Source organism: Durio zibethinus, chromosome 11 (assembly GCF_047325235.1).
Source record: "Durio zibethinus cultivar Kanyao isolate XHJ-2024 chromosome 11, ASM4732523v1, whole genome shotgun sequence".
Classification (NCBI taxonomy): domain Eukaryota; kingdom Viridiplantae; phylum Streptophyta; class Magnoliopsida; order Malvales; family Malvaceae; genus Durio; species Durio zibethinus.
Genome location: NC_143172.1, coordinates 18,319,464 through 18,326,703, shown reverse-complemented (window position 1 = coordinate 18,326,703; position 7,240 = coordinate 18,319,464). Strand labels below are relative to the sequence as shown.

At 33.4% G+C, this 7,240-nt stretch overlaps 1 pseudogene across 1 annotated transcript; it reads right to left on the bottom strand.

Annotated features, from left to right (window-relative positions):
- Positions 1-3,886: 3,886 nt before the first annotated feature.
- On the bottom strand, positions 3,887-7,240 carry LOC111289557 (uncharacterized; annotated as a pseudogene). Its single transcript, XR_016346427.1, has 6 exons — positions 6,992-7,240; positions 6,872-6,903; positions 5,975-6,078; positions 5,750-5,889; positions 5,107-5,205; positions 3,887-4,387 (listed from the first exon to the last, which is right to left on the bottom strand). The product of XR_016346427.1 is annotated as an uncharacterized LOC111289557 (transcript).

Genomic DNA, 7,240 nt, shown 5'->3' with positions numbered 1-7,240 from the left:
CATTTATGGTCTATTTCAAATTCATTTCATTTATGGTCTATTTCAGATTCATTACGAATAAATAGTTTAGTTCATTATAAATTTTATTATATGATATATTTATACTAATTAAAATAATATTAACTTTGACATACTAATTTAAATTATTAATATTATAATTGATTAATATTAATGATAATAATAATATATATTAATATGATATTATTATTAATTAATTGTAATAATAAAAACTAATATATTAAAGGACTAAAATATTTTTAAAATTTAATATTTTTAAAAAACTAAAAAAAATCAAAATAATTTTTTTTGTATTAGAGAGATTAAATTTTAAATTTTGTGTGAGTATATGTACCACTTGCATAATTTAACAAATAATTTCATTAATCCCAATTGTTATATTAGCAAATCAATGTCACGTCATTAAAGTCAATGTCAAATCAATATGATCAAAGGTCACATCAACTAATTTAATAGAGATCGAGAAACACTTATATTAATTAAACCAATATTATTAAATTAAACTAGTATGAGAATCTAATTTTTACAAATTTTTATATAGAAACTAAAGTTTAAATTTCATTTAAATAAATGGATTAATTGTATAATTTGACCTTAAGAGAAAAAAAAAACATTTTTTTAAAATGAGTCCCTTTGGAAGTTGTTGGCAAAATCTCAAAAAAAAAAAAAACCCCTTTTTATATAATGAGAAAGTACAAACTTTTTTTTTATAAGATTAAAGATTTAAAATGCGGACACAACCATAATTTTTATTACATTATGTTTATTGTAATTGTGGATATAACAAATAAGATAATGCAAATAAACTAATTAAAATATAGTTTGATGTTTTAATAGTCATGCTTATCATGGTCTTGAATGTTTTTAAAATTTTCATAATGAAACAAAATAATAATTTGATATAATCATATTTATTATGATATTTAAAATAATTTATAATATTTTAATCTTATATTTATTATGGCGAATAACGATGATGGAAAGTGATGTTATCACTAAATAACGACTGTTATATCGTGTTACATAAATTATTTAAATCCATGGATAACATACTAAACTTGCAAAACAATTACAATTAGAGGATATTAGATTCATATAATCTTTTGTTTCAATATGTAGTGTTCATAGACGTAGTTTTGTATGACAAAGGAAAAAAAAAAGATCAGAATTGATTATTCAATCAAACAAACATGAAAGGGGTAGTGCTGGGCGGTGGGTGTGCAGGATTTCCGACAAGGGATGGGCATTAGGACAAATTAACAGTGTTAGGAGCCTCCTTATAACTGATAATAAAATCCCACTTGTGACTGAGATAGAGGTTTGTTAGTTTCATGTACGTTACTCGCCTCTTAGGAGTGACTATTGACATCCACAGCGCGTGGCTTGGCTCAGGGACCACAGCTGGGTTTCTTCCTACGTTTCTATTTTTTTTTTTTTTAATTTGGATGTGTCAATAACTTTTCATTCATGTTCTAGCCAATATCCATTTCCAGTCTGTCCTTTGAGGAGCAAGGAGAAGGAGAGGGATTTCTTTTCTTCGAAAATTGGTCCCAGTTTTATTATGGGCTCAATCGAAGGCCTTAGCCTTACAAATTACAACTTGCAATCCCTTCCGTACCATGATGTGAGTTCCCCTCTGCATTCTTGATGGGACTCAGAACCCGGAGAGAGTTTATCGTGCCTCATTTTTCAAATTCCTTTTCTTATCCTCCATCATGATTTTATTTTTACCCCCCACTAGGAAAGAGAATCAGAGAAGATGAGGAATAGGAAATGGAACGATAGAAACAGCAATCACACGTTGTTAAAACTTCGAAAGATAACCATGACGGAAAATAGAAAAATTTTCATCGTCTGATTCTTTAATTCCTTTCGTGCTGAATAAGAAAAAAAATTTTTGAAAGCACTGATACAGTGACAATGCCGCTTCTCATAGCAAATTCTTCATGCTTGCAGCCAAAAGGTAATTAATGGTAATAAATGACAAAAATGACAGTCCGGAGCCAGAGGCTTGGTTTGACCCACTATTTGCGTGAAAATTACAATAGAATCATCAAGTCGTAGCAGCCAGCACCACAGTCCTACTCTTGTTCTGAAGTCTTCTGATGAATAATGGCAACGAAATATAGGCTGGCAACCCTAACCTACCCTCTTCACAGTAGAGTTCTTACAGCGAAATGACCAGCATTCAAACAGTGGCATGACTTACCACTAAAATCATAGACTCGGGGAAAAAAGGCCCTTTCTGTGGTTAGTCTATCTAAACCCATTTCATTCCATAAATGTATTCAACAACCTTACGAGTACCGCTCAGAAGTCTGATCTGATCCTTCAAGGTCTATTACTTTGAAGGTTTCAATAGCAAATCAGAATAGCCTGCAATGCATCTAAGCTATTATTAACATTTGCAGATGTTATTTTTCTTTAAAGTGTAATTTTTTTAAAATATTTCTGATGTACTTTTATTGTCTTCAATCCAAGCGTACAATGCAGAGCACCAAGGCGTCTGTGGAGGAACACTCCCTGCCAGCATATAAAGCTATCCAACATCTCAGTTAATGTTCACAAACCACGATACCTGCATGCCATCCAAGTGAAAATGATCTTCCAGAGCTTACAGTGAAGAAGCAGGCACGTGCATTTACTCTTCCCGGCCACATAAATTAAACCTAATGCATTTAACAGAAATCAATTCTTATAAAGATCACCAGCGAGATTTAAAGGAAAGATATTTTCCCGGTAAAAATTTCTTATGCATACCACAGTTTCTTGTTATCATCGTTAGCACGCTTTCATACATTCACTCGGCCAACAACATGATTAGATGAACTAGAGCATTCGAAACTTGAATTTTAAACAGTTGTTGTTCTACAATTCCCAGTCGTGGAAAATTGCCACAAGCAGTGGAGAAATAAGATGCAAACTAGTTTACCATGACAACATGAAAAAGATGAATGTGTCAATCAAGTCTGATGTGGCACAAACATATGTAATTGCAATCATCTAAAGCAGCTACAGACACAATGATTCAGTACAGTGAACATGAACCAGTAGAACCACCTCACGCCAACAGAGTTCAGCATATAATCTAGTGGAAGCCAATCTCACCTCTAACACAACTAGAGACTTAAGTGTACATTTCCAAGCATTTTATTGACTACTATTTTCAAAAGAGCTGAGTGATTTCAAACTACATGACGCCCAAATACATAATTAGAGCCATACATAAATGAATTATTAGACTGTTAAGAGCATGGTGTTGAATGTATAGAGGTAAGAACAAGGAAAGGCAAAAGGGAGTCTTAGCACACAACAATATAAGTGTCACATTGTTAGATCATATGATTGCACAGAAGATTAAGAATTAAATGTCAGTCTTCAAACAATAATTAATCTGAAAAAATGCACACACGAATTATCCCCTTCTTTCTTGTATTCTCAGCAGCAAAGAGTATATGAAATCTCTGCTCACCTTGATTAGTCCTAATTAATTCGGCACAAAAGCCAAGAATTCCACATTCACCCAAAATCACAACAGTAGTTTATCTCATGGTAGAGAGTTTGATCAAGATTCAGCACAAGAGGTTTCAGCTGCAACTCTTGAACACAGCCTCCCCTCCTTTTCAACCCAAACCAAAACAGATCTATGGCATTCTATCATCCAGAAGATTTACCTAAACTCAGTGGCAAAACTTTCAAAACCCAAGCCCTTCATCTATTTTACATATATTCAATCGATTAGAGAAATACTTTTCCACTAAAATTCAGATTTCAGCTTTTGATACCAAAGAGAGGATTTCCATTTTTATTAATTTTTTAAAGAGAGTTTCTAAATGATTTCCTGCTTGAAGATGACACTAGTGACATATATCAGTCCTGGAAATGAATAAGAAAGAAAAGCCAAATGGCATCATTCATATAAACAAGGTACATGCAATTGAAAGAATACAATAAAGAGTAAAAATCAAGAAAAAAAAGGGCAGAAAGACTTCCGATACCCATAACATAAGCAAACACTGATAATTTGCCCTGAACCTTCAGCAAACAAAAGAGAAGATCTGAAATGATGCTTCTAAGTTCTAGCATCCACATCAAACCCTGCTCCGGTCCAGCCAGGTGCTGCAGACCCTCTACCCTTGGGCATAGCAACAAACCCCTTTCCTCTTCCTTGAAAATGGCTTTTCTTCTTTCCCTTTACTTCTCTATCATTGGTGGGCGGTTGATTCTGCCCATTCATAACTGGAGCATATCCAGCATTACCTCCATTAGGTAAATTTTCAGAAACAGTAGAGTCTGCTTCTGTTGTTTGTGGAATTGGGGAAGCATCTACAGTTACAGCACCCCGTGCAAATCCAATAGCTTTCATGTCCTAAACATGAACCAAGTGCAAACTTTCAACAATTTTTCTACGATTTACTCACATATATCAGTGCTTATAGTAATCCACAATCCTGAGAACACAAAAGAAATACAAAAAATGTTGCCAAGCAACAGGGCCCTTCTGTTAAGCAGGCACTTTAGTTTGGCTTCTTCAGAATAGCCATTTCCAAAATGATCCTGGCTCACTATGAGTAGATCAGGGAATTGATAAAGGCATTTTTGAAACCAATTTCCATACATCTAGAGTAGTTTATTATATTAGAACAAACATAATCTTAGAAAGATCAGCAAATTAAGACTTCTGATCTCACTTCATATTTTTCGCCTTCTTCTTATTTGGGGCAAGGGGCAGTTTAAATTGATTGATAGAACTACTGCCTAGAGGGAGCCAAACATTAACAAAAAATCAAGAAGGCCTATACGTGATGGTCAAGAAAGGTTTTGTTGAGTTTGTAGGCATGCTCACACATGAATATCTTTTCCATTTCAATATGACATTCCCTTATCAATCCAGTTTATTACACAGTGAATCCAAAAACGATTAGCAATAGAAAATCACAAGCAGAACTTACAAGAACAGAGAACCATTTTGATTTTTCCATTGGGTGACGTGTCTTTTCTGATGACTGTTGTAAAGCAGTTATCTTCTCCACATAAAGGACTGTATAAGTATATACTACATAGTATAATAAGGAGAAATAAGCTTACATGATGAGACAAAATGGATGTTCTACTTGGGTTCAGAGCTTCCATTCGCCTTTTCAACTCCTCAAGTCAGGTAAACTGAGAGTTACTGCTTTCTCGAACCTATCAACGAAATGCATCAAATAGTTACACAGTGCATTAATGCCTACTTATCCACCCATAGCAAAGAAGCATGCCAGATTGTTTAAGTCCTAAATCTGAAATGCATATAAACAGGCTGCTATCAAATTGAAGATAGGAGGCAATATGCTTGCCAATAAAATGGATAGTAAAAAAACTGAAAAATTATTCAGTAGCCTGCCGCAAGTCCAAAAAATCAGTTTTGACCTTAATTAATTCAAATACAACCATACCCATTAGTGTTTAAGCAAATTCCAGAATCTATCTCAATCTGCAAACCCATGCGGGAAGACTAAAGTGTTACAGTAGTGAATTCCCTCATTTCAGATAAAATGATTTTACCTGGGTTACAGTAACATCTGAACATTTGCATTGGAAAGTGTTTTTCATGTTAAAATTTTATGATTTGGCCTGTCAGGTCCCTAATCAACCTAGTATTGCTGTCCCATTGAAGCAGACAGAAGTGCCAGAAAATATTGAGAACTCTACTTCGTTTAAGAAAAGATGAGATATAAGGCCATAATACAAGCTCAATTAAACTTGAGAGGGAGAGAGAGAGTGAATATGACAAACCTTTCGTGCTTTTTCTTCCTTCTGCTTGCTTCTGCTTTGCAATGCGTATTCTCTCAGTTGACATTTCAATTTTCTTTCTCATATGTTCAAGGGCTGAAGGTACGCACCATGTACTAACCACTCCACTATAGAAAAATACACATAAATGAAGAAATATTTCATATAATGGTAAAAACACACCAAACTCCTTTTTTAGGCCCAGCAATGAGTTTCATCTCCATTGTACAATTCGCTGGTTCTCTTTCAACATCACGAATTTTAGAATAATTTTCTTCTATGTACCTGAAAGTGTGCATCAAAGGAGATTAGATAAAATTCCCCAACAAATTAAATCATGAGAAACAGACTCAAAGAACATTAAAAAGAAGAGAAAAAATAACTTTATAACTTATAGTCCTCTTTCTACTTTTGTACTAGTAAATGCTACACACTGAAAAATTAAATTCTTAAAAGTTAAAAGCAAATAAATTTTTATAATTTAATAACTAAATTATGAGGGAAAAAGCTACTTTCTTACGCTTTTTTGGGTATGTAAGTAAACAAAGATTGTCAAATTGAAGTTTTTCAATATTAATTAGTTAATGCAGCTCATGAAATTGAAAGAAAAAAAAAATGCCAGGGTTCATAACCAAGTACAAATTGAATCAATTTCAGCTTTGATGATAAGAACTTAATTCAAGCAATAAAGATCAAATAAATAGAGATATAGGATTCAATTATCGTTTAAAGAAGTACCAAACTCTGAAGAAAATCTTATGCAAATATCACTAATCACTTCCTATCTCTTTATATCTGAATTAAAGTTTAAGGCTTTAAGCTAATTCTTAAAGGCTAACAATTTATAGAAAACTCAGATATCTATTATCTATTTCTATACTGTTTTTCTACATAACAGCGTGCAGTGCAGGATTATAAGAACACTTCCATTACAATTATTGAATTAAAGTCCAGCATTGAACAGAATCATCCAATAGGCCAGGTTACTACAATTGAACGCAGGCAAGTGAAAAAAACAAATGATGAAATAAAGCACATATCTAAAAATAGAAACTCAGAAATAACAATATGAACATACTTCTTGAGTTGAAGCCACTCTTCCTCGATTATCTGCAGCCACAGCAGAAAAAAAATCGCAGTCACATTTTCACCAAAGTAATTAAAGAAACACAGGGAGAGAAGAAGAAAGAGAATCGACCTTCTCAGTGTAGGCGATGACAGGTGCTTCCCTAGCAAGTCCATCGGGTCCGATCTCGGGCATCAGGGCAGGATTCGACGCCATTTTTCTTCTATTTCTTTTGTTCGGAATTGAAATCAAAACTAGAAATAAAAATGGAAAACAGTCTTCTAATTTAAAAAAGCAAAAAAAGAGTCGATAACAGTGAGGGTTTACCGTCATACTCGTTTCCGATCTTGCGTTTTCCTATTAAAGAAATTAGGTAAATTA